We start from the raw sequence: 27,214 nt of genomic DNA, 5'->3' as shown, positions 1-27,214 counted from the left end.
GTAAAACCCTAACATTTGGAGAGTCTGGGGTAAAGGCATGGTGACAGAACCCTCTGAAATCTCTTTCACACAACTATGTTAGTAAAAACTTGAATGCAAATTTCAAAGATCAAACCTACAAGCTAATACTAAACTATATATTTATCGTTATTATGTGATAGACATTCTTTTACTATTCTACTTCACTTAATCTCAACAATAAAACTTATAAGATACATATAATTTTTTATTTCTATTTTCCAGATGACAAAACTAAGGGACAAGAGAGGTTCAGTAACTTGCTGCAGGTTTCATAAATGGAAAATGGATATAATAGGCTGAATTCACAAATCTGAGAATTTTTATGGCTTTGAAATTGGGATAAATGGGTGGTGAAATCCTTTGGATATACTGTCTATGTGGCTAAAAATCTCACTTTCTTACTTCCAAAATACCTATTTTCTCAGTCCTCCCCATCTCCATAAATGGCCTCCCCTTCACCCGGTGCTCAATCCAAGAACACAGGAACTATTTCTCTTGTTCACAAAATCTATTTGTAATCCAAAAGAAGTCTTAACTCTATTTTTAAATATCTCTTCTTTGTTCAGTTAACTCATTTCTACTGTCATGTGAATAGCTCTGACTGCTCTATAATTTCTTAATTGATCTCCCTTACCTCTGTTGCATGCCCCTTTAATCCACCCTCCCTTCTGCAACCATAAACCATGACACAGTCCTTCAGACTCTGTAATAGCCTCCTACTGCTCTCAGAACTGAATATCCTGCATGTGTTCTTCAGACCTGCACGGCCTGGCCCTACCTCCTGTCTTCATCTTATCCTGAATTTAGGAAGCCCCTTTGGCCTCTGGCATCTTAAGTTTTCAAAAATACATGTTTCATGTAATATTGAAAAACACAAAAAATACACTTAAATTATTCATACCTCTCTTTATTCACGACACTTCAGTCATACTGCTGAATGGTCCTGAAAAACTGTTGCATCTAAATGGAAATAAAATTATATAATTATAAAATGATAGGATAATAATTAACATTTTAATTGTTTAAAATATTATCAGGGGTTGAGGTAGCAGCGCAGCTGGTTAAGCCACAACTTCTAATGCCAGCATCCCATATTAGAGTGCTGGTTCTAGTTCTGGCTGCCAGGCTTTTGAGCTAGCTTCTTGCTAATGCATCCAGGAAAACAGTGGAAGATGGCCCAATTACTTCTGACTCTTCCACTCACATGGGAGAACCAGATGGAGCTCCAGGCTCCTGACTTTGGCCTAGCCCACCCTGACCCTTGTAGTCATTTGGAGAATAAACTAGCAGGTGGAAGAACTCTCTTTCTCTCTCTCCCTTTCTCTCTCTCGCTTTTTATTCCTTTCAAATACCTAGATAAATCTCTTCTATTTAGTCTTTATTTTTAATATAACATTTACAAGGATGTTCTTATGTCTACACAGAGTTTTGAATATGACAGTTGGTAAATTTTCTTTTTTAAAAAACTTATTTATGTACATATAAAATATCAGAAAAATATAGCAGTATTTTTAAAAGAGCAAATTCCTTGATCTATAAATATATTGTTTTGTAATTCTGATTATTTAAAAATGGGAAGAAAATATAAAACTTAATCAAGAAAAAAAAAGTATCAAGTTTAATAAGAAAGGAGATATAGAGATTAATAGGGATGGATTTTTTAAGTTTCAAAACTATAGAAAACTATGAACTAAAACTTTAAATCTTATATTCAGTGCATTCCGTAAAATCTAGTACAGTGTTTGGCACATGGAGAACCTTGATAACTATTTGGTGAATATGTGCATTGTATAGGAAAATACAACTCATCTCAAGGAGTAGAAAGCTTGAAAGAACAACAGTGTCAAGTCCGGGGGATTCTTCCTTTCATCAAAGAATTATCTCAAATGAATTCCCAGACCTTGCCATTCAGTAAATATGTACTGGGCACATACCATATATCAAGCACTATTCTAGACAATAAGAATACCCATCCAACTCCCAGTAAAACTATCCTCACAAAATCTCATTCTTTCACATACACACACAAAGGGTCTTCAAAAAGTTCATGAAAAATGTGCATTTTGTAAAAACTGCATGGATTTCAAACATTTTTTTAAAAATCAACATTTTTGAACTCCATTTTCCATGAACTTTTAAAATGTATATTTGTTTTTATTTTTTTATTTTATTTTTTTAAAGTCAGAGCAAGGAGAGAGATAGAGAAAGAGAGAGATCTTCTAACTGCTGGTTCTCTTCCCAGTGCCTGCAATAGCTGGGGCTGGGCCAAGTAGAAGCCAGGAGCCAGGAACAAGTCTCCCATGTGGGTGGCGGGTACTCAGCATATGAACCATCACCTATTGCCTCCCAAGAACATTAGAAGGAAGCTGGATCAGAAGCAGAGAAAGAGACAGGTCAATCCCAAGCACTATGATATGGGGTACGATTGTTCAAGTACAAGCTTTACTCAATGTGCCACAATAGCCACCCTCTATGAGCTTTTGAGTACACACACACACATCCACAACTCAAACATATGGTGAAATACACAATTGAAAACTGAAATCGCGGGACCAGTGTTGTGGTATAGCAGGTAAAGCCACTGTCTACAACACCAGAATCCCACATGGGCACCAATTAGTGTCCGGGCTGGTCCACTTCCAATACAGCTCCCTGCTAATAGCCTGGGAAAGCAGCAGAAGATGGCCAAAGTGCTTGGGCCCCTGCCACCCACATGGGAGACATGGAAGAAATTCCTGTCTCCTGGCTTTGGCTCAGCCCAGCCAGAGCTATTACAGCCATCTGGGGAGTGAACCAGCTGATGGAAGCTCTTTCTATCTCTGTTTCTCTCCCCCCCCCCCATCTCTCTCTGTAACTCTTTCAAATAAATAAATTTTTTTTAAATTTTTTTTTTATTTTTGACAGGCAGAGTGGACAGTGAGAGAGAGAGAGACAGAGAAAGGTCTTCCTTTGCCATTGGTTCACCCTCCAATGGCTGCCGCGGCCGGCGCGCTGCACTGATCCGAAGGCGGGAGCCAGGTGCTTCTCCTGGTCTCCTATGGGGTGCAGGGCCCAAGCACTTGGGCCATCCTCCACTGCACTCCCAGGCCATAGCAGAGAGCTGGCCTGGAAGAGGGGCAATCGGGACAGAATCCGGTGCCCCGACCAGGACTAGAATCCGGTGTGCCGGCGCCGCTAGGCAGAGGATTAGCCTGTTGAGCCATGGCGCCGGCGAATAAAATATGTTTTAAAAACTGAAGTAGAGTGAGGAGAATGGGGACTGGAGAAGGGGTACATGGCTAGTTATTCCTCAGGAGTGTGGGAAAGGACTCTGGTGCTCACTGAGCAGCTGAGGTGTAAAGCTTGTATAAAATGAGGAAAACTGGTTTTAGAAAGAGAGAGAAAGCAAATCTGCTTTGAGGCAAAAGTATATGCCTGGAGCTTAATGAATGGTTCTAGACTGGTCAGACTGAGGTCAGGCAGAGCTGCAGGGGCTTTGCACACTTGAGTCAGAAGGGATGCCCCTGCAGGTCTACAACTGACAAGATCTAACCTACACCTGAGATGTAGACAACAGACCTTGGGGTGCATGGGAAAAGCTGGAGGAATAGCCACTGCTGTAATCCCAACATAGATAATGGTGACTGAAACCAGGAAAGAAAGAGTGGAAGTGACCAAGTGATAGGACTCTGGTATGTTTATGGCCATTTTCTAGAGTCCTATTGAAGATGGAGTTGACAGCCTTTCCCAGTGAATGGGGGTACTTAGGCTTTAACATACTTCAAAGTATCTTAAAATCTTACAAGTTAATAATAATAGAAATATGACTAGGTACTGGTGCAGTGCTAGAATCAGAAATAAGATTTATGTAAAGAGACAGCCTATTAACAAATGGTAGATTATATTTTTTTAAAAATCTGTAATTCAGTAAATGTTGCTAAGATTGGTCATCTATTTTTAAGTCATGTTCTTAGCTATTACACATTCCAAAGAAAAGGTAGATGGAGTGATAAATGTAACATAATCATTTTTTATTTATTTTATTTGAAAGCCAGAGCTACAGAGAGGGAGAGGCAGTGAGAGAGAGTTATCTTCCATCTGCTGGTTCACTTTCCAAATGGCCTCAATGGTCAAGGCTGGACCAGGTGGAACTCCACCAGTGTCTCTCATGCAAGTGGTAGGGACTCAAGCACTTGGGCCATCTTCCGCTGCTTCCCCAGGCACATTAACAGGGAGCTGGGTCGGAAGTGGAGCAGCCAGGACTTAACTGGCTCTTCTGGATGCCTGCATCAGAGGCAGTGACTCAACCAGGTACACCAAAACAGTGGCCTCTGTCACAGAATTTTTTAAAGGATAACCATTGACATCTAGATGAAAATGTTGGCAAAATTTTATCTTAATAACAACAGAATTTCTAAATTTAACAGTAGCAAAAGAAATCACACAGGGAAAAAATGCTACAAGACTAACTAGATAAAAACAGAGACTTTACAAGCCAAAAATATGTAAACAAAATTAAAACCAACCATACCTTAAGTATTTGCAATAAATGTAATGACAGATAATCAAGTTCTCATTAACAAGCACTAAGAAAGTGTTCTAGGAATCACTGCATCTTGCCCCAGGAATATAGGATCTCAACATATTACTGTGGACAAAAAGAGCAATAAAATACCAGATATTAATTCTGGAAATGTCATACACAGTGATAGTCCCTGGAATATGACAGGCAGTTCTGATGGTCACTAGCCCTCTAGAGCCAAGAAAAAAGGACAATCTCTGAGATTGAGGGCTTAGGAAAATAAACTTTAGAAAGCACGACTTTCTTTAGCACAGGTGCAAAATTAAAATAATAATAAATGCCCTCTGTGTTTCCTGAGCCAGCAGTTGGCGGAATACTTTCAATGCCTTACCATGCTCAGTCCTCCTCACCAGTCCAGCAGGGGGGTGTTCCCCTCCTTGTTAAACACAAATGAAGAAATGGGGCTCAGTGCTCGAAATCACACAGCTGGCCAGAGCAGAGCAAGGCCTCAAGGTGGGTCTCTGATTCTAAGCATATTCTCTCCAGGATCTTCGGTCTGAGTAACACCGTCTCTGACTTTGGGGACACTGCCTGAAATTTCACAGAGGAAAACCCAGAGACAAGAGGAATTCCCTTCCTCTGAGGCCTGGGGCAGAACAGGTAAGAGGATGGCACGTTCCAGAAGGGAGCCACTCCTCCATTTAAGGGACGCAGTGGTATGCCAGACGCTATGCTGGTAGATCCACTGTCACATTCAGAAGGGATTTCCAGAGGCGGACAGCAATTCTAGGAGCCTCCGTCCTTGGTGTGAAGGGCAAGCATGCTTTTTGTTACACTGGCATAGTGAACCCGATTAAGACACAAATCAGAGCCATGTCCTTCTGTCTAAATTTAACCCGCATACATTTTAAGAGATGTAAAAATGGGACCATGGGTTATGATTTTCTGAATAAGTGAAGAAAATAGCACAAGTTCATAATTTTGGAATTATATGACGCAGCCTACTTTTTAAATGTGAAATCAATTGAGATCCTTTTACAATTAATTATTCCTATATTCCTAGTGACTGACAAGATAATTTTGCAGCTATTTTATTTTCTACTCTAACTTATATGTATGGTGTGTCCTAGACTTCATCTTCCAGTTTCTCCCTCCCCTTATAATGCCGGCTGTGGGCATTGTGTTATGTGTCCCTTACAGAGCCTGGGAAAGAGTGTGGGTTTTCTTTAAGAACTTGTGAAAGAGGATTATATGGGGTGGAAGTGTTCTTAAAAGCATTATATTCTTTATGAGCAAATAAAAACATTAGAGTATTTTCCATAATCAAGTATTTTCTTATAAGTCATAGGTTAATTCAATCAATTGCATTTGATCCTAGCTGACAAAATCTTCCAAAGTGGAAATTTCATGTTTGGATAACCAGCTTACTTGGAATATAAGGGTTTTATGGCTTACCAGCCACCCAAAGCCTAAGTGTAGAACAACAGACTCCCCGAGAGACCACTCCAGCTCAAGTCATTCTGAAGGTGAGGCCGGAGCCCAAGAGGGAGGAAACAGATTGCATTGCACGTGAGCATGACCTAGTGGTTGGTTCACTGAGTGGCATTTATGGCAGGAATAGAAAAGCTACTTGTCTGTTTTCCAAATGTCAGGGTAAGTGATGTGTCTGCAGCTGTTGTTCACAGAGAGGTGAGGAAGAGGAAGAACTGCACACTAGAAAGAAAGCAGCAGTAAGGAAGGGCATCCCCCACCTCTCAGTGTGAAGCGGTTGAGACGCCCCCCTGCACTGCCTTCATGAACCTGGATCCATCAAAAATACTTCTTTGCAGAAGTAAAGACAATGTTCTTACTGATTCTTCACAAGGAACCAAAAATGATAAACTTTGCCTCACACTGGCTCTCAAATCATCGCAGGGAGTTTATTTAGACTCTGGGACTCTTCACAGAGCTTACTATGGTAAGCATGGCTTGCCATACCCACTTCCTTGGGAATCACTGGGCGGCATACAGTTATACAGCTAAACATTGGCGGGGGGGGGGGGGGCTCGAAAAGCTCATGGAAAAGGCATCTCATACAGAAACCACACATGGATTTCAAAACATTTTTTTTTTTGACAAGCAGAGTGGACAGTGAGAGAGAAAGACAGAGAGAAAGGTCTTCCTTTGCTGTTGGTTCACCCTCCAATGGCCGCCGTGGCTGGTGCGCTGCAGCCGGTGCACCGGCGCCGAAACTTTTATGCACCAAAATAAACTTTCCTTTTAATTCCATTTTCTACTAACTTTCTAATAGGCTCTCACATTGACAAGTGGGATGTATCAGTCTTAGCGATTGTGTTTTGCAGCCCAACATGTATTATACATGCCTGAGCATGCCTCTACTCCTTTGGTGACATGGCTTATAGATACTTATCAACATTTTGATTAAAATCAACAACACTGCAAATTGTATGAAGCACTTTTCACAAATTCTCAATATGTTTAATCATAATCACATGGCTACTCACATGACAGTCAATACATAGTTCCCACCAAGCTTTATAGAACTAAATGCTCTTTACTCACAATTATGAACTTTCTCCATTTTCTTACAATCTGGTGCCAGCAACATTCAGGGAAAATAAAGTAAGGTCAGATGTGGTTAAGTCACTATCTTGTTTAAACAAACACAAATCTTAAATACCCAATATAAATACTGTACTGCTGGAATTTGTAGATTACTTTCTTTCTTTCTTTCTTTTTGACAGGCAGAGTGGACAGTGAGAGAGAGAGGCAAAGGTCTTCCTTTGCCGTTGGTTCACCCCCCCCAATGGCCGTTGCAGCCAGTGGGCTGTGGCCGGTGCACCGCACTGATCCGAAGCCAGCAGCCAGGTGCTTCTCCTGGTCTCCCATGCGGGTGCAGGGCCCAAGGACCTGGGCCATCCTCCACTGCCTTCCTGGGCCACAGCAGAGAGTTGGACTGGAAGAGGAGCAACTGGGACAGAATCTGGCGCCCCAACCGGGACTAGAACCCAGGGTGCTGGCGCCACAGGCAGAGGATTAGCCTATTAAGCTGTGGCGCTGGCCTTGTAGATTGCTTTCTAGAGGCTCATCTATGTAAATTCAAATAATTGTTGGGCATTATTACATATATATTCGAATTTAATATCACCTTGTAAGCCTATAAACCACTATGAGATTCTTTTTTTAATTTCTACATCTCCAAATAGAATTAAGAAAAGTAGCATTGAGAATGGCTGTGATCCAGTACAGGTTAACTAACAACAGTCCGGACCATAATTAGAGAGACCTGGTTCCAGTCTCCATGTATTTACAAATTTGCTTTGTGATTTGAGGCCTCAAGGTCCTTCTCTCAGACAGTTTGGAAAGGAGGAGATGCACAATGCTGACTGTAAGTTGGAACTACTTCCTGTGCAAGGACAGAAATAACCAGTTCAAATTACTTGAAGGAGAAGGTACTGTCTGATTTAGGGAGGCTTCCTTTGATTATCCTCAGTTTCCACCTTAGATATCAGCTGGTCTCTTAGATACTTGATTCTCTCCAGCTCTCCACCTTTGCTGTCAACTACATCCTCAGTCCATCCACCTTCAGGGTTAACAGATGTCTGCCAACTTCTGAGAATACAATTCAGAGACAATGATTACTATTTCAAGCAAAGTACTGGCATTTTTACTGCATACCCTGATGGGGACTCCTACCTCACAAACATCTCAGCTATGGAACTGCCCCTAAAAATCTGCCACTCATTAGAGGGAAACAGAAGGGGCAGGGGGAACCAGTAAATAAGAAGTTTGTAAAAAAAAAATTTAATATCAATTTTGACCTACTACTGGTCCAAGTTTCTTAGGCCTCACTAAGTGTAGCATCCATTCCACAAGCAAGTATTTAAAATCTAAATCAATCTAAATTAAGGAGATTTTAGATCAGTTAGAAAATCAAGAGAGTCAACTATTTTGATAATTGAAGAAGTGATTAAATGAGAAAAAATGAATCAGAAACAAAGGAGTATGGGGAAGACATTGTGTAGGAAGTGTGGGAGAAGATGAGACAGTAACTTGATGGCCACAAGAAAGAACCAAGACAGGCAGGAGTCAGGGTAGAAGATGATCCACAGAAGGTGGTTCAGGTTATAAGAAGCCATGTGTGCTAGTCTGGGCACTTGGACTTGCTCTGTGGAAATCAAACATAAACACACTCAGACTTGTTAGGAAGAGTAGACCCCATGGTTGTAGATTTCAGAAGGCTGAAAGTATAATTTATATTGCTATAGGTGGCCTGATTACAATGACCCTGAGCCCTCCACATAGGCACATCTTTCAGAACACCCTGAGACTTCTCTGGAGTCCTAACCTTGAACACCTGTCAGCTGAGGTCACCACGTGCCATCAGCCACATTTGCCTCCCCTGCTCTGGTTTCTGCTTGTCCATATCCAATGTCCAACAAAGCACTTAAGCTTCAGTGAGGCTGACCCACCTACTGAGAAAGGGAGTCACTGATCTGCTGAGCTCCAGGCAGAGAGATTTAGATAGGCTCTTACCCTAACACTTGTAACCTGGGATCTAAAACAATTGGTGGTGCCCCATGATATACAAAGACTTTCATAAAAATAACCCATTAGTGTCTGCCTAGTTAAACAAGGATGTTCAACTTCATTTCAGGGACATGATAGGATCCAAACACTGTACCCTTCTATCCCCCTCACCCTCTCTAAAAGTCCATAAGCACGTAACATATGCCCCCTCTGCCTCCTGCAACAAAGCCTTCACCAATGTCAAGATGTGGGTAGAAACAGAAAGAGAGGGAGGGTGGCCCTTTGTACTACCAGCACATATACCCCAACCTACCACATTTCCACAAACTAATTTACTACCTTTATTTTCAATCCAATGCTTGACACGTTGAAAGACTGAAGTGAATAGATAGATGGAAGAAGAGAGAGGTTCAGAGACTAATATGCTGTTGGGATAGTCTAGAAGCAATCAACTAAGACATCAGGAGCAAACATTTAGTGCAGTTATTAAGCCACTACTTGTATGCCCACATCCCATATGAGAGAGAGTTCCTGGGTTCCAGTCCCAGCTCCACTACTACTGCAGCTTGCGGTAATATATAATCTGGAAGGCAGCGGGTGGTAGCTGAAGTAGCTGAGTCACTGCCACACTCGTGGGAGACCTGGACTGAGTTCCAGGCTCCTGGCTGCTGCAAGCATTGGGGTGTAAAACAGCAGAAGAAATCTGTTTCTCTCTGCCTCTCAAATAAATGAAATAATAAATAAATAATAAAATATCAGCCAACAAGGCCAACATAGGGAAACACTTTTGAGATGGAATCACCAGATGCTTGCAAAAGGATTCTCCTCTCATATTTTACAAGACAAACGCAGGTAGGAAACTTTGAATTCCAAGTAGACTACCAACAAATGTTCAGTGCAAGTTTCAAAACCAAAAACTTTATTAGTTTGGACCTCTACAATCCAAAATTCCTTGGTCCTTATTAACTATATGCAACACCTAGAGTTCTCATCATCAATAACACTGCCCAGGACACCTTAAGTGTGTGAAGACTCCAGAAAATCCACAAAGTCTTCAAGAAGGCAAAAGGCGCAAACACTTGGAAAGGAGCCAATAAGAAGGATGACAACTTCCCACGTGGGACCATCACAGGTGAGAACTTATGAGGCTGGACTTCAGAAACAAGAGTTCAGAACCCAGGAAATGAAAGAAGAAATACATAGAAAATAGCCAGGGAGGAATGCTTGAGTCAATCATGCAGGTTAAACAATAATGACAATGAAAACAGTAAAAGCAGTTGCTACACTTTGTTGCATCTTAGTATCGGCCAGGCCATCTCCTACCCCCTGTATATAGTATACTATGTTTCTTTCCCACAATTAGAAATGAACCAGAAATTGTATTTGCATTAGAGATAACAGAGACTTAGGAAAATGAAAAAAAAAAAAAAAAAAACTTGTCCAAAGATTACTTCAAATACAGGGTTTTTTGACTTCAAACAAGAAAAAACACATGGATTTCAAATTTCTTTACACCCAAAGTAATCCACAAACTTTTTAAAATACCCATGTATGGTCCTGCCTGTGTAACTTTTACCTTAATTTTTTAGACTCCAAGAACATTAAAATTGCAATCTGAATAGTTACTAAATGCTGCAATTGTTATATTAACCCTTGTCAACCAATAAGCCCCAAGTAATTTACTAGGCATTATCCATCTCTGATCCTAATAATAACAAAAAAAAAAATTATATCTATTTTTCTTCTTTCCAATGTGCTCTTCCTCTATAAATACTTTCTTTAAAAGCCATGTAGAGCCAGCGCCGTGGCTCAATTGGCACCGGCACACCGGGTTCTAGTCCCGGTCAGGGTGCTGGATTCTGTCCTGGTTGCCCCTCTTCCAGGCCAGCTCTCTGCTGTGGCCCGGGAAGGCAGTGGAGGATGGCCCAAGTGCTTGGGCCCTGCACCCACATGGGAGACCAGGAGAAGCACCTGGCTCCTCCCTTCAGATCAGCGTGGTGCGCCGGCCACAGTGCACCGGCTGTGGCGGCCATTGGAGGGTGAACCAACGGCAAAGGAAGACCTTTCTCTCTGTCTCTCTCTCTCACTGTCCACTCTGCCTGTCAAAAAATAAAATAAATAAATAAGTAAAAAAGCCATGTAGAATACCAAGTAGTTCTATCATGTGTGTCCCTAGTTGAAAAAGAAATGATTTGCCTACCTGTTGACCATAGGTTTTCAATTTCACCAGCTACATGAATCTGATTATGAATTACTAGCATTTCCAACAAACAAATATTATGCAGTTTTTTAAATCTTCAAAAGCATTCACATATTCCCTTGGGAATATAAAAGACTATTAAATATGAAAGTTCAAAACAACATGTTAGAAAAATGTAATAACAGCAGTAAGTAGCCTTGACATTCAACAAGAATCAAAGAAACAAGGGTTTCTGACTTCTGACATTATTCTCACTCAGATACCCAATCTACATCATGACTCTGAACAGAGTGAACTTAAAGTTATAACCAAGAAGCAGTGCAGACCCACACTATGTGATTTGACTACAAGATTCAGGTGGCTAATTCCTTGATAATAATGGGTTAAAACTAATAACACACTTTTGGGAAAGTAAAAAGTCAGTGGTTTGTTATTATTAGGAAAATGTATTATGGTAATCCATCATTTTCTTCTCAAGTATAAATCACTTTAGCTTTTTTAAGATTTGATTTATCTATTTGAAAGGTAGAGTTACAAACAGAAAGGGAGAGACAGAGAGAAAGGTCTTCCATATACTGATTCACTCCCCAGATGGCTGCAAGGGCTAGAGCTGGGCCAATCTGAAGCCAGAAGCCTCCTCCAGGTCCCTGACCAATGTGCAGGGCCCCAAGCACTTGGGCCATCTTCCACTGCCTTCCCAGGCCACAGCAGAGAGCTGGATCAGAAGTGGAACATCTGGGACTTGAACCAGCGCCTATATGGGATTCCAGCACTGCAGGCAGTTGCTTAGCCCACTATGCCACAGCGCCAGCCCCCTATTTTAGCTTTCTGAATCACTGTTACAACTCAATTAAGATTCTAGAGCAGTTAAAGAGTTTGTAAGGTATGCAGCATCCCTGAATGCAGCTTAACAGCTAGACACAGATGAACGTGAACCAATCAAGTAACAGATTTCCTTATGGCTAGGTGAACTGAGACCGAGAACTTGGATGTGACTTTGGGTTAGGAATCCAAATTGGAATTCTTATTTGCAACCACCACAGAGGAAGAAATTCCTAAAGCCTGGGAACTCTCTTGAGCAAGGTGAGCACTTTCAAAATTTCATAAAATTACATTTTTTCAGTGTCATGTCTGGCCCTCTAAGGCAATAATCTCTGGTTCCCTGCTTTTTCCAGATTGCATATCATAACACCTGGAGTAGATAGATATTCTTTAGGAAGAAAAGGCCAAGGTCAAAACAATGCCCCCGAAGCAGTAGTGCATCCCTGCTATCCCCAAGAGTCCAACACAATCCTGTGGTGTTCTGGAGATATGTCTGGAGCTAAGCAATGTGAACCCACTACAAAGATAATCCACTGGTCCAACCCTTTGACCCTTAGACTGTGGGCCAGACCCACTGGCTAGCCCAGAAACGAAACATCCTTTTTTTACATTGTTGTGTATCATTTTCATGCTTCAATTTCAAATAGAACAAAAAGCATTTAGTTATGGCTCCATTCCAAGGAAGAGGCCTTATTAACTTACTGCTAATTCCAAAATAGAAATGTAAATATTGACTTCTAAATGGGGAAATGTGTGTGACCTTGAAACCAAATGCAGCTTGGATGGTCATGAAATTGATAGCCAACTTTTAGCTTCATCTCCTAGAAATCTATTCAGCCACGTACATCAGCTGGAGTCTGCAAGCCACACAAGTACCAAAGAAGGAGGGAAAACTTTAAAGGAGAATGAAGCAACCACAACAGGACAAATAATCCTGAATCACAAATGAGAATGCTCCCACTGGCAAAGACACAAAGGTAATATTTTCACTAGAATGAATAGTCCCAGAAAAATTTGTTCTCCAATATCAGACACAACCAGGCCTTTCCTTCCATATGAGACATGAATGTCTCCTTTTTCCACTTCATCTTTTTCAGTTATCCAAACAAAATTTTAGCAGCAGGAAAAATAATGAATTGAGTCTGTTTAGATCCAATATTTCCTCATTAATGTACAAACCCCCTGCTAGTAGTCAAACCAGGCACTCTTACTGCAGAGTCTTTCCTTGTCTTTTATCACCTTTAGAATTTCAATGTCATTGAATAGCCAACTTTATACAATTTAATTTTATACTAGTGCTAGAAGCAGGCACCTTAAAAGCAAGAGCATATTCATTTCTTCCTGACTGAAACTTCAGGAGACTGTGTATACCACAAAAGTAGATCGCTGTTCAAAATGTTCTTTTTTTAATGTGTGTCGGAACACTTTAACTTCAACCACTCTGCTAAGAGGCTGTTGTTTTAGTTCAGAGTGTACACAAGGGAGAGGATCACCATGCAGGAACTAATATTTGCTTAACTGTCTTCGTTTCCCCAGTGCCCTGCAATTCAAGTGCTGTGGAGTCCTTTCCTTGGCAGTCACGACAGAACATGAAGAAAAATTGTGTTCTTCCTAAGGACAGCATATGCCAAAGAGGCCAGCATTTGGCTTCGTGTTTCTCATAACCCTGTGTTAACAATACCTTTACTTTCACTGCAAAGTCAGACAACTTTGGGGCAAACCAAGGAGTAAGCAGCAAAGGAAAGAGTGTGGCCCAGGGGGTTAGCTCAGGTAAGTTCTCCATCACAGGGTGTCCATTTCTCTGCTTATGTAACAATTTTGAAAATAAATGACCACCCTGGGTGGTGAGATTAAAGTAAACTTAGGGACAGGCATTTGGCACAGCAGTAAGCCATCCCTTGGGACTTCTGCATCCCATACTGGAATGCTTGGTTTCAGTCCTGGCTCAACTACCAATCCTATTTTCTAGCTAATGTGCACCCTGAGAGCCAGCAGGTGATGGTTTAAGAGGTTGGGTCCCTGCCACCCACATGGGAGATCCAGATGGAGTTCCTGGATCCTGCTTTTGCACTGGATCAGCCCTAGCTATTGCAGGCATTTGGAGACTAAACCAGCAAATAGGATCTCTCCATCTCTCTCTCTCTCTCTCTCTCTCTCTCTCTCTCTCTCTCTCTCTTTATATAAATATACACATATACAGATATAGATATATAGATATATATGTGTGTGTATATATATATATATATAGAGAGAGAGAGAGAGAGAGAGATCTACCTCACATTCTCTGCCTTTCAAATAAAATGAAAGTAAATAGAATTTATTTCAAAACTAAGTAAACAAATAGAAAACTAACATTTGCAAAAGAAAGAGACCAAGATAGAGAGGGAGGGAGGAAGAAAGGGAGAAAGAGACAGAGATATGAGAGGAAAAGGGAAAAGGAAGAGAAAGGGAGGGGAAGGAGGACAAGGGAAGGGGAAAAAAGTTGGAAATACTGCTCAATTATTTATCACTTTAATAAGAAGCTATGGAGGGAGGGCTGTATTGTACAACAACGGATTAAGCCACCACCTGTAAAGCTGGCATCCCTTCTGAGCACCCATCCTGGCTGCTCCACTTCTGATCCAGCTCCCTGATAATGCACCTAGGAAAGCAGAAGATGGCCTCAGTGTCTGGACTCCTGCCACCCATGTGGCAAATCTGGATGGAACTCTTATGTTCCTGGATTTGGCCTGGCCCATTCCTGCCCATTGTGGCATTTGGGAACTGAGCTAGGGAATGAAAGCTCTCTCTTGTAATTCTGCCTTTCAAATAAATCTTTATAAAACAAAAGAGGAAGAAGACAAAGAAGAAAAAAAGTAGCAGCAGCTATGGAAATCCATCAAGACAGCTATTAGCAGTAGCTCCTAGCTCTCTGCTGTGGACAATAGTTGGGTAAGATCCAATGCCTCAGTCATTCACTCTCAAAGTGCGGTAGGACTTCAGTTGCAACAGAGAGTAGGGATATCAAAGCATGAAGTGGAGTCAAGAGAGGAAGAATAACAGCCCAGTTCCTTGAATATTACTACATTTCTGCATTGGAAAGGTTCTCAAGTGCCCTTAACTCTCACCATCCTTCCCTGCTGACCTTCACTGTGCCCTCCTTACTTCTCACTACACAGCTTATCTAAAGGCAGGATTACTGCCTGGTTGTGCATGCCCATGGAAGAAAAGCAAGATAACTCTCACCCTTCATGCCTGTCCACCTGTTCACCGGCTCAACTCCTTCTCCAGCTCCTCTTCCAGACTCTCCAGCAACCTTGGCTCACAGCCAGTGGCTTCCTCCTCACCAGCCTCAGTGGGTAGTTTCAAAACCACAATTCTCAACATTACTTTGCCCTTTTGCCCATTTCAAAAAAGATTTCAAGCTGCTTGTAGATCTTAAGGATCCAAGTGCCATATCTTTATCCACCCATTGAACCATCCTGACTGCAAAGTTGTTTACACTCTTGGCGGTGCTTAATAACAGTATTGCTTGTAGGTCTATTAAAATAATATCTGTGTCTCCTTGATCCCAAGAGACTTGCAACCTTGTCTCAGCCTTGTTGTACAATGAAGCTCTCTTTTATAAGATTGTTTTTCAGCTGAGTATTTGAAATCAAGAGGGGAAAGGCGAGTCATATTTGCCTTCACAGTTTCACACCATTCATCTCTAGAGGGAGCATGTGTCTCTTTTGGACCACTGGGGATAGCAGAGCAGAGCCAGGATGTACAAAACTGTGTTCTCCTTCTGCCCATCCATAAACCATACTGTGCATCCAGAGCCAAGCATGGGAGCAGAGAGCACTGCTCTCACAGCAGCTAAGCCTGTGGTCTCTGCACAAGGCCAGGTTTCTGGAGGCCCTGGGCCTCCCCAGGGAACAGAGCCTAGAACTATAGTTGAGCCTCCTCTGAACGTAAGTGTTTTACTGTCCTTCCGAAGCCAATATCCACCCCCACCCCCACCGCCCTGACGTCCTTTTGGATCTCTTCCCTTTACAGGCCCCACCGAGACGTCTCCCCACTCCATCAACACTGCAGTTGTCTCTGGCTGGGCTCTCTGCACACTAAATAGGGCGATTGTGACAAAAATATTTCCCTTGTTGCTGTTGCTTCTTGCTGCAGGTGGCAAACAAGTTCCCGTGTGAGGCTCCTGTCAGGTGTTGAGTATTACCACAGCATATCTTACCTGTTTACTTGTTTCTCCTTCTTTTCCTCTGGCCCCTGGCCCATTTCTGCAACTGTTAAGGTGTCATTTCTTCAACAAACAAAGGATTTCCTCCACACTCTCAAAGGTTTGGGAATATTCCATCCCTTTAATATTTCTTTTCTCCACTCAGGCGTTCCTTCCAAAAAGCACTACACCACAAGTGCTATTGGATGGCATGCAATGTCAGGCACTTTTTTTCCTCCTTTTTTTTTTTTCAATTCATTTTGAGTCCAAGCACTTGCAAAACCTCAAGTACATAAGCTCCAGCCCCTGTGGAAGCCTGGGCTTTCACAAGGCTACAGCCATGGTTATGCAAAGGCTGCACATCTAAGTTCTCTTCTTTTATCTACTCTCTCATTAGGAGAAGAATGGATGAGGAGTCAAAATAATTGCAGGACATTTTGCTGCTAGCTGGTTAATTCTTTTTAAGGAAATGGTGTTGCATAAATAGATTTAAATACCAGCTTTTTATGTTTTAAAATAATCTACAGGTATAATAGCCATTTGCTGAGTACTCGCTTCAGGCACTGGACTGTTAGGCTCCAGCGTCCTGCCTTTAGTCCTCAATTCAGCAATCTTGAGAAGGTACTCTTACTGTTCCTATTTTACAGATGAGTAAATAAGCTCAGACTAAGTAATCTGATCAAGATCTCAGGAAAGAAAACAGCAAAGCAGAAGTCAGAGAATGGATTGTATTGAATCTAAAATCTGGGCCCTGTAAAACAGCCTCCCTTAGTGACAAATTTACATTATCTGAATTGTCCAGACTTTCATAATGACATTTAACATTGCAAGCACTATAGCTGCCAGTATTCTGTTCTCTTGATAGCCCCTCTATATACACTTTTAAAAGATCTGGATTGTTAATATTTTTTTAAAAAGTGAAACAAGGTCCCAGGCTTCTGACTATACTTGGCTACATAAGGTCTCCATGCTGAATGCCAATGGGTCCTATGTTGACTTCTCTAATGTGTAGATGCCAGTGTCAAATCTCACCCATTACATGAGAACCACAGCCTGACAACTGCAAATCTTTCTTTAAAAACAATAAAATAGATAGTCCTCTAAGACAGCAGAATAGGGAGGAAGCACACTGATAGTTGGGAAAAGATAGTTTAATAAAAGTGGAGATACTGTAGTTTCAGGGAAGAGTTAGGGAAAAAACTGCAGAGGAAACTCTTCTGGAACTATTGGGACATGGTGGACCTACGTGGAGGGCTCAGGTGCCCAAGGCTTGGGACCCCAGCCGCCAAGTCTAGGCACCAACACTGGAAAGGGAGGTGAGGCAAAACCTCAGTAGCCTGAGACACTGGCAGGAAACTGGCAGGAAGAGCCTGGAGGGAACGAGGCTTGAAGCCCCGTGGGGGAAAATTCACCAGGCTAACCAGAGGAGAGAAAAATAAATAAATAAAAGGGACCGGTATGGACGTTATTCTCTCTCTCCATTCACCTTACAAAGGTGAGCAAGACATAGAGTAGGCGTCATTTTGGACATATGTAAAAGCTGCACCATCTCTGGGCTTCGCCCACCCTCAGTCAAGCAGAAAAACCTGACTCGGGTGGGGAGAAATAACAGGAGGTTAAGACCTAGTGAATGTGTGGAGCTTATGAACTGAGACTGTGCAAAACAAAACTGAGGGTGTGTGGGAGAACTCACAGAGTGACACAGACGTGAGTACTCAGTGGCAGACGCCACAAACTCGGTAACCTTGGCAAGCCGGTGGGAGATTGCAGGGGAATCTGAGCTTCACTGAGGACTGCACAGATCCTTTGTGTGGTCCTTGGGACAGAGCAGACAAATATTATACCCACAGGGGCCAGAGATCAGACACTGACTGCCTTCAAGGAGAATAGCTCAGCTGTGTGGAATTACTTCCCTTCTGAATAAAGAGAGAGAGAGAGAGAGAGAGAGAGAGAGAGAGAGATTGATTTACCATGCCAAACCTGGGTGTGTCACTTTTGACACATCTTTAACCCTGAAGAACTGAACAGAGATCTCTGGTCACACCCATCACAAACCTCTAAAGATTCACCGAAAGCAGAAAGTCCACTTAATCTAGAGTCATAGTATAACGAGAAAAGCCACCAGAGTTAGGAAAAAAAAAAAAAAAAAGAAGAAGAAGAAGAAACCAAAGAATATCTCCACAATGACAAGCAACAAATGCAGAAACCAAGGAAACAACACAAGGAAGACATTATAAAGCCCCCAAATGAACATGACACTCAATACAAGAATATGAAGATGACAAGATAGAAGAAATGCAAGACATGGATTTCAAAAAATTTATGATAAGAACATTAGGAGTTCTCAAAAACAAATTCTTCACCTACAGAAATCCTTACTGGACAGGATAGAAAATCTCTCGTGCAAAAAAATGAAATATAAAGGAGGAATAAAAATGAAATGAAGAAACTAGTACAACATGAAATTGTGATATTGAAGAGAAATCAAAATGAAATGAAGAATTCAATAGAACAAATAAAAAACACATTTGAGAGCATTAAAAACAGAGTGAAGCATAACAGAGAATATTGGACTGAGAAGACACAGCACAGAAAAGTATACAGTCAAACTAAAGAAAAGAAGAGGAAATTACAAATCTAAAAAATATTGTTGGGAATCTACAGGATACTATTACAAAAAAAAAACAACATTTGGGTTCTAGGAGTTCCTGAAGGTATAGAGAGGGAGAAAGGATTAGAAGGCCTTTTCAGTGAGATACTAGCAGGGTTTGGAGAAGGACAGAGACATCCAAGTACAGGAAGCTTATAGAACCCCTAATAAACATGACCAAAAGAGATCCTCACCACGACACATAGTAATCAAACTCACCACAGTGAAACATAAAGAAAAGATTCTAAAATGTGCAAGAGAAAAACGTCAGATTACTCTCAGAGGACCTCCAATTAGACTCATAGCAGACTTCTCATCAGAAACCCTACAAGCTAGGAGGGAATGGCGAGATATAGGCCAGGTACTAAGAGAAAAAAAAGCCAGCCGAGAATATTATATCCTGCAAAGCTCTCATTTGTGAATGTAGGTGAAGTAAAGACCTTTCATAGCAAACAGAAATTGAAAGAATTTGTCATCACTCATCCAGCCCAGCAAAAGATGCTTAAAGATGTGTTAGACAAAGAAACACAGAAACAGGGCCATCAATACAAAAGAAGGTAAAGGAAGAAAACCTCCAAGTAAAAGATCACAGGAAGTTCAAAACATATTAGAAATATCTTTGGGAAAATGGCAGGGCAAATTTACTACTTATCAATAGTTACATTGAATGTTAATGGCCTAACTCTCAAGTTAAAAGGCACAGACTGGCAGAATGGATTAAGGAACAAAATCCATCTATTTGCTGCTTACAAGAAACACATCTTTCCAACAAAGATGCATGCAGACTGAAAGTGAAAGGTTGGAAAAAGATATACCATGCCAAAAGAAATGAAAAAAGAGCTGACGTAGCCATCTTAATATCAGACAAAATAAAATTTAATACAAAAACTGTTAAGAGAGACAGAGAGGGGAATTATATAATGATTAAGGGATCAATTCAACAGGAAGATGTAACTATTATCAATGTATATGCACCTAATTACAGGGCACCGGCTTATTTAAAAGATTTGTTAAGGGACTTAAAGGGAACTTAGACTCCAATACAATAGTACTGGGGGACTTCAATACTCCACTTTCAAAAATAGACAGATCAACCAGACAGAAGATCAACAAGGAAACAGTAGATTTAAACGACACTATAGCCCAAATGAATCCAACAGATAGCTACAGAACTTTTCATCCTACACTTAAAGAATTTATATTCTTCTCAGCAGTACATGGAACCTACTCTAGGACTGACCACATACTAGGCCATAAAGCAAGTCTCAACAAATTCAAAAGAATTAGAATCATACCATGCAGCTTCTCAGACCACAGTGGAATGAAGCTGGAAATTAGCAACTCAGGAATCCCTAGAGTGTTTACAAACACATGGAGACTGAAAAACATGCTCCTGAATGAACACTGGGTCACAGAAGAAATCAAAAGAGAAATCAAAAACTTTCTGGAAGTAAATGAGGATAACAGCACAACATACCAAAACTTATGGGATACAGCAAAAGCAGTGATAAGAGGAAAGTTTATAGTAATAGGTGCCTACATCAAGAAATTGGAAAGGCACCAAATAAATGAGCTTTCAGTGCATCTCAAGGATCCAGAAAAACTGCAACAAACCAGACCCAAAACTAGTAGGAGAAGAAAAATAATTAAAATCAGAGAAGAAATCAACAGGATTGAATACAAAAAAACATTACAGAAGATCAGCCAGATGAAGAGCAGGTTTTTTGAAAAAATAAATAAAATTGACACACCATTGGCCCAACTAACTAAAAAAAGAAAAGACCCAAATCAATAAAATCAGAGATGAAAAAGGACATGTAACAACAGACACCACAGAAATAAAAAGAATCATCAGAAATTACTACAAGGACTTGTATGCCAGCAAACAGGGAAATCTGTCAGAAATGGATAGATTCCTGGACACATGCAACCTGCCTAAATTGAACCAGGAAGACATAGAAAATCTAAACAGACCCATAACTGAGACAGAAATTGAATCAGTAATAAAGTCCCTCCCAACAAAGAAAAGCCCAGGACCAGATGGATTCACTGCTGAATTCCACCAAACATTTAAAGAACTAACTCCAATTCTTCTCAAACTATTCAGAACAATCGAAAAAGAGGGAATCCTCCTAAATTCTTTCTATGAAGCCAGCAGCACCTTAATCCCTAAGCCAGAAAAAGATGCAGCATTGAAAGAAAATTACAGACCAATATCCCAGATGAACATAGACGCAAAAATCCTCAATAAAATTCTGGCTAATAGAATGCAACAACACATCAGAAAGATCATCCACCCAGACCAACTGGGATTTATCCCTGGTATGCAGGGATGGTTCAATGTGCACAAATCAATCAATGTGATACACCACATTAACAGAATGCAGAAGAAAAACCGTATGATTCTCTCAATAGACGCAGAGAAAGCATTCGATAAAATACAACACCCTTTCATGATGAAAACTCTAAGCAAACTGGGTATGGAAGGAACATTCCTCAATAAAAATCAAAGCAATTTAAAAAACCCACGGCCAACATCCTATTGAATGGGGAAAAGTTGGAAGCATTTCCACTGAGATCTGGTACCAGACAGGGATGCCCACTCTCACCACTGCTATTCAATATAGTTCTGGAAGTTTTAGCCAGAGCCTTCAGGCCAGAAAAAGAAATTAAAGGGATACAAATTGGGAAGGAAGAAGTCAAGCTATCCCTCTTTGCAGATGATATGATTCTTTATTTAGGGGATCCAAAGAACTCTGCTAAGAGACTATTGGAACTCATAGAAGAGTTTGGCAAAGTAGCAGGATATAAAATCAATGCACAAAAATCAACAGCCTTTGTATACACAGGCAATGCCACGTTCTTAATTCTTAGAAAGAACATCTAAGATCAATCCTATTCACAATAGCTACAAAAACAATCAAATACCTTGGAATAAACTTAACCACAGACATTAAAGATCTCTACAATGAGAATTACAAAATCTTAAAGAAAGAAATAGAAGAGGATACCAAAAAATGGAAAAATCTTCCATGCTCATGGATTCGAAGAATTAACATCATCAAATGTCCATTCTCCCAAAAGCAATTTATAGATTCAATGTGATACCAATCAAAATACCAAAGACATTCTTCTCAGATCTGCAAAAATGATGCTGAAATTCATATGGAGACACAGGAGACCTCAAATAGCTAAAGCAATCTTGTACAACAAAAGCAAAACTGGAGGCATCACGATACCAGATTTCAGGACATACTACAGGGCAGTTGTAATCAACTGCATGGTACTGGTACAGAAACAGATGGATAGACCAATGGAACAGAATAGAAACACCAGAAAGCAATCCAAACATCCATAGCCAACTGATATTTGATCAAGGATCTAAAACCAATTCCTGGAGCAAGGACAGTCTATTCAATAAGTGGTGCTGGGAAAATGGATTTCCACATGCAGAAGCATGAAGCAAGACCCTTACCTTACACCTTACACAAAAATTCACTCAACATGGATTAAAGACCTAAATCTACGACCCGACACCATCAAATTATTAAAGAACATTGGAGAAGCCCTGCAAGATATTGGCACCGGCAAAGACTTCTTGGGAAAGACCCCGGGCAGTCAAACCAAAATTAACATTTGGGATTGCATTAAATTGAGAAGTTTCTATACGGCAAAAGAAACCATCAGGTAAGTAAAGAGGCAACCAACAGAATGGGAAAAAAATATTTGCAAACTATGCAACAGATAAAGAATTAATAACTAGAATCTCCAAAGAGATCAAGAAACTCCACAACAACAAAACAAACAACCCACTTAAGAGAAGGGCCAAAGACCTCAATAGACATTTTTCAAAAGAGGAAATCCAAATGGCCTACAGGCACATGAAAAAATGTTCAGGATCACTAGCCTTCAGGAAAATGCAAATCAAAACCACAATGAGGTTTCTCCTCACCCCAGTTAGAATGGCTCACATTCAGAAATCTACCAACAATAGATGCTGGTGAGGATGTGGGGAAAAAGGGACACTAACCCACTGTTGGTGGGAATGCAAACTGGTAAAGCCACTATGGAAGTCAGTCTGGAGATTCCTCAGAAACCTGAATATAACCCTACCATTCAACCCAGCCATACCACTCCTTGGAATTTACCCAAAGGAAATTAAATTGGCAAACAAAAAAGTGGTCTGCACCTTAATGTTTATTGCAGCTCAATTCACAGTAGCTAAGATATGGAATCATCCTAAATGCCCACCAACAGTAGACTGGATAAAGAAGTTATGGGACATGTACTCTATAGAATACTATACAGCAGTCAAAAACAATGAAATCCGGTCATTTGCAACAAAATGAAGAAATCTGGAAAACATCATGCTGAGTGAAATAAGCCAGTCCCAAAGGGACAAATATTATATGTTCTCCCTGACTGATGACAACTGAGCACCAAAAAGGAAACTTGTTGAAGTGAAATGGACACTATGAGAAAACAGTGACTTGATCAGCCCTTGTCCTGACTGTTGATGTACAACTTAATACTTTTTCCCTCTTAGTATTTTTTTTGTTCTACTTAATACTATTGGTTGAACCCTTTAATTAATACACAATTATTCTTAGGTGTTTAAATTTAACTGAAAAGTGATCCCTGTTAAATATAAGAGTGGGAGTGAGAGAGGGAGGAGATGTACAATTTGGGACATGCTCTATCGGACTTGCCCCAAATGCCAGAGTTAGAAATGTGCCAGGGGATTCCAATTTAATCACATCAAGGTAGCATGGACCAATGCCATCTCACTAGTCAAGGTGATCAGTTTCAGTTCACAATTGATCTTAATGATAGGATTAGGAGTCAAAAGGATCACATAAACAAGACTAGTGTCTGCTAATACTAACTGATATAATTAAAAAGGAGAGAACGATCCAACATGGGAACTGGGATACACAGCAGACTCATAGAATAGCAGATGTCCTAAACAGCACTCTGGCCTCAGATTCAGCCCTTAAGGCATTTGAATCTGGTTGAAGAGCCCACGAGAGTATTTTAGGCATGGAAAGGCAAGACACTCTGGCAAAAAAAAAAAAAAAAAAAACTAAATGAAAGATCTCTGTGAGTGAGATCCCAGTGGAAAGAATGGGCCATCAAAGAAGGAGGTAACTTTCTCTGAAAGGAGGAAAGAACTTCCACTTTGACTATGACCCTCTCGAAATAAGATCAAAGTTGGCGAGCTCAAAAGGTTTCCATAGCCTTTGCAACTCATGACAAGAGCCTAGGGAGATTACTGACGCCAACAACAAGAATGTCAATTGTTAAGTCAACAACAGGAGTCACTGTGCACTTACTCCCCATGTAGGATCTCTGTCCTTAATGTGTTATACAATGTGAATTAATGCTATAACTAGTACTCAAACAGTACTTTACACTTTGTGTTTCTGTGTGGATGCAAACTGTTGAAATCTTTACTTAATATACACTAAATTGATCTCCTGTATATAAAGAGAATTGAAAATGAATCTTGATGAATGGGATGGGATAGGGAGCGGGAGATGGGAGGGTTGCTGGTGGGAGGGAAGTTATAGGGAGGGAAAAGCCACTCTAGTCCATAAGCTGTACTTTGGAAATTTATATTTATTAAATAAAAGTTTAAAAATTATCATATATAATATAAAAAAATAAAATATTTCAAACATGTTACCTGACATGCTAAATGTTAAATGTCATGTTAGAGGTGGTATTTGACATAGCAATTAACACACCCACATCTTTTATCACAGTGCCTGGATTTCAGTTCTCTAACCCTGTCTGCCTTTCAAAATAAACAAATACATAAGTAAAAGCTTAAAAACCATACTCATGCTCTGAGGAATTTTTCCTTTAATATTTGCTCAAATTCCTCATTTTAATGCAACTATACTTCTTATGACATGATTTTCATAAAACTGTAAAAATAAGAGCAGAAATTGTTCCAGAGAGCCAGTCAACTTCCACATATACCATCCAAGGAAATCAAAATATAGCCTTACATTTAAAAGGCTTCTAGAGTTTTCCTATTTCTATCAATCTTGATGATTAATATTAATAGCAGATTTTTCACAATGTTTTTAGCATACTCTTCATATGTATAATCTCATTTAATTCTCACAACACCTTTATGAGGTAGATAACTATCATCTCATTTTCAGGAAGGAAAGCTGAGACTCACAGAGATTCTATAACCTTCCGTACGTCCCTGGCATGGGAGTGATGAACTTGTCAATGACGCTGAGGTCTTCTGACTGCAAAGCCAAGGACACCAGCACTGTACCTCACTCTTGGTGCCAGATTGGCAGTTACTTCCTTTCTAAATCTTTATAAGGCGCTCTAGAAGAAGTCAATGCATGCCTTTTTCTTTTTTCCCTAAGGAAATGATTTCTACTCTTATTTTTACAGTTTTATGAAAGTCGTGTCATAAGATGTGTGGTTGAATTAATGAAGAATTTGAACAAATGTTAGAGAAAAAATCCTCAGGGCAATATTAACATTTTTAGGAGTTAATTAGTTAACTAATTTTATTTGGAAGGTGCACAGAGGGAGATAGAGATAGGAAACAGAGACAAAACAGAAAGCCTTACTAAATGTCTTAGAACATGTGATTGGCATGAGCCATTATCAACCTGTATTTGTGGACTTTTCCTTTTGGGGGGACAGAGCTGATTCTACCTAATAAGTTCAAATACAGGCCTTTGCTGGGACATGTAGTCCATAAAATATGCTACAACTCCCAGACATTGATTTGAGAGATTTAGGTTGCAGCCCATGACAGACATAATAAACTATGATGAATATATAACATTATCTCGCCTTGTTTGCATTTGGGGACAACACATTTGCATGCACGCATGTTATAGATCTGGGACAACAACAGGTCTTCAGGATGGATTCTTAAAACTTACAAGGCAACAAGTAAAGGCCAGTGCAGTTTGAAAGAGAAGATGAAGAAAGGCAGAGTCTGCATATGGTTTTTAAACTCTTGTAACAGTGTTAATTTCTTCACTTCCTGGTTACCTACTATCTCCAGGAGTGACCAACGGTGCCCCATACCTATCTTAACATCCGAGCACCACAGCTAATAACATGTGGCCCTCAATGCACACGGGCAATGTGGCTAACACAAGGGTCTGGGCCACTGGGGCCCTACTCCTAATGCACTGATGCTTGCTCTATGTTCACCTGCTCTATGTAACTCAGCCATCCTTCCCCGAGGAAGGCATGCAAGCTCATCAGTAAAACTGCTGATGCAAAGTCTCGCTGGCTAGAAATGAAAAATGATAGATAAAATCTATCTATCATTGATAGATAACTATGATAAAAATTAGTTAACTAATGATAGTATGATCAGAGACCAAACCTGTGAAGCTAGAATCATCAACTTAATGTCTCAACCAGCCAAGACACAAAGCAGGCGTTATTTCATGGTGATGTGATGATCTTTCATGATCAAAGGTTTTCTGCTTGACACAAAGAGCTTTTACCATTCTTCTTCTTTCTTTCTTTCTTTCTTTCTTTTTTTTTTTTTTTTTTTTTTTTTTTTTTTTTTTTTTGGACAGGCAGAGTGGATAGTGAGAGAGAGAGAGACAGAGAAAAAGGTCTTCCTTTTTGCCATTGGTTCACCCTCCAACGGCCGCTGCAGCCGGCTCATCGCGCTGATCCGAAGCCAGGAGCCAGATGCCTCTCCCGGTCTACCATGTGGGTGCAGGGCCCAAGCACTTGGGCCATCCTCCACTGCCTTCCCAGGCCATAGCAGAGAGCTGGCCTGGAAGAGGGGCAACCGGGATAGAATCCAGCGCCCCAACAGGGACTAGAACCCGGTGTGCCGGCGCCACAAGGCGGAGGATTAGCCTAGTGAGCCGCGGCACCAGCTGGAATCCGTTCTTCCAAGAAACTTTCTTGGACGTCACCTCCTTCTTTCCCTCAGCCAAATCTGCACAGGAATACTAGATACTTCACATGTGAAAGCCTACGTTTATTCACTTAACAAACATTTATTAAATACAGGGTTCTGTTCTGGATTACGAATACAGTGAAGAAGAGGAACAATGCCTATGCTACCATTCTTAGTTGGGAAGCAAGAAAATAAGCAACTTAGCTAATGAGTAAACGTGGGATATTTAGGTGAGACAGGGTCACAGTCTTCTCCATATAAACATAAGTGTTTCAAATTCATGATTTTTTGAATTTCAGCAAAGTAATACAGTGCTCATACTATCTGTTAAACCAATTTGGTCTGAAGCAGCCTCCGATAATCAAATATATTTATATGTCTGCAAAGTA

This window comes from Lepus europaeus, chromosome 8 (assembly GCF_033115175.1).
Source record: "Lepus europaeus isolate LE1 chromosome 8, mLepTim1.pri, whole genome shotgun sequence".
Taxonomy (NCBI): Eukaryota; Metazoa; Chordata; class Mammalia; order Lagomorpha; family Leporidae; genus Lepus; species Lepus europaeus.
The sequence above is the reverse complement of the archived record's forward strand: the minus strand, read 5'-3'. Positions refer to the sequence as shown.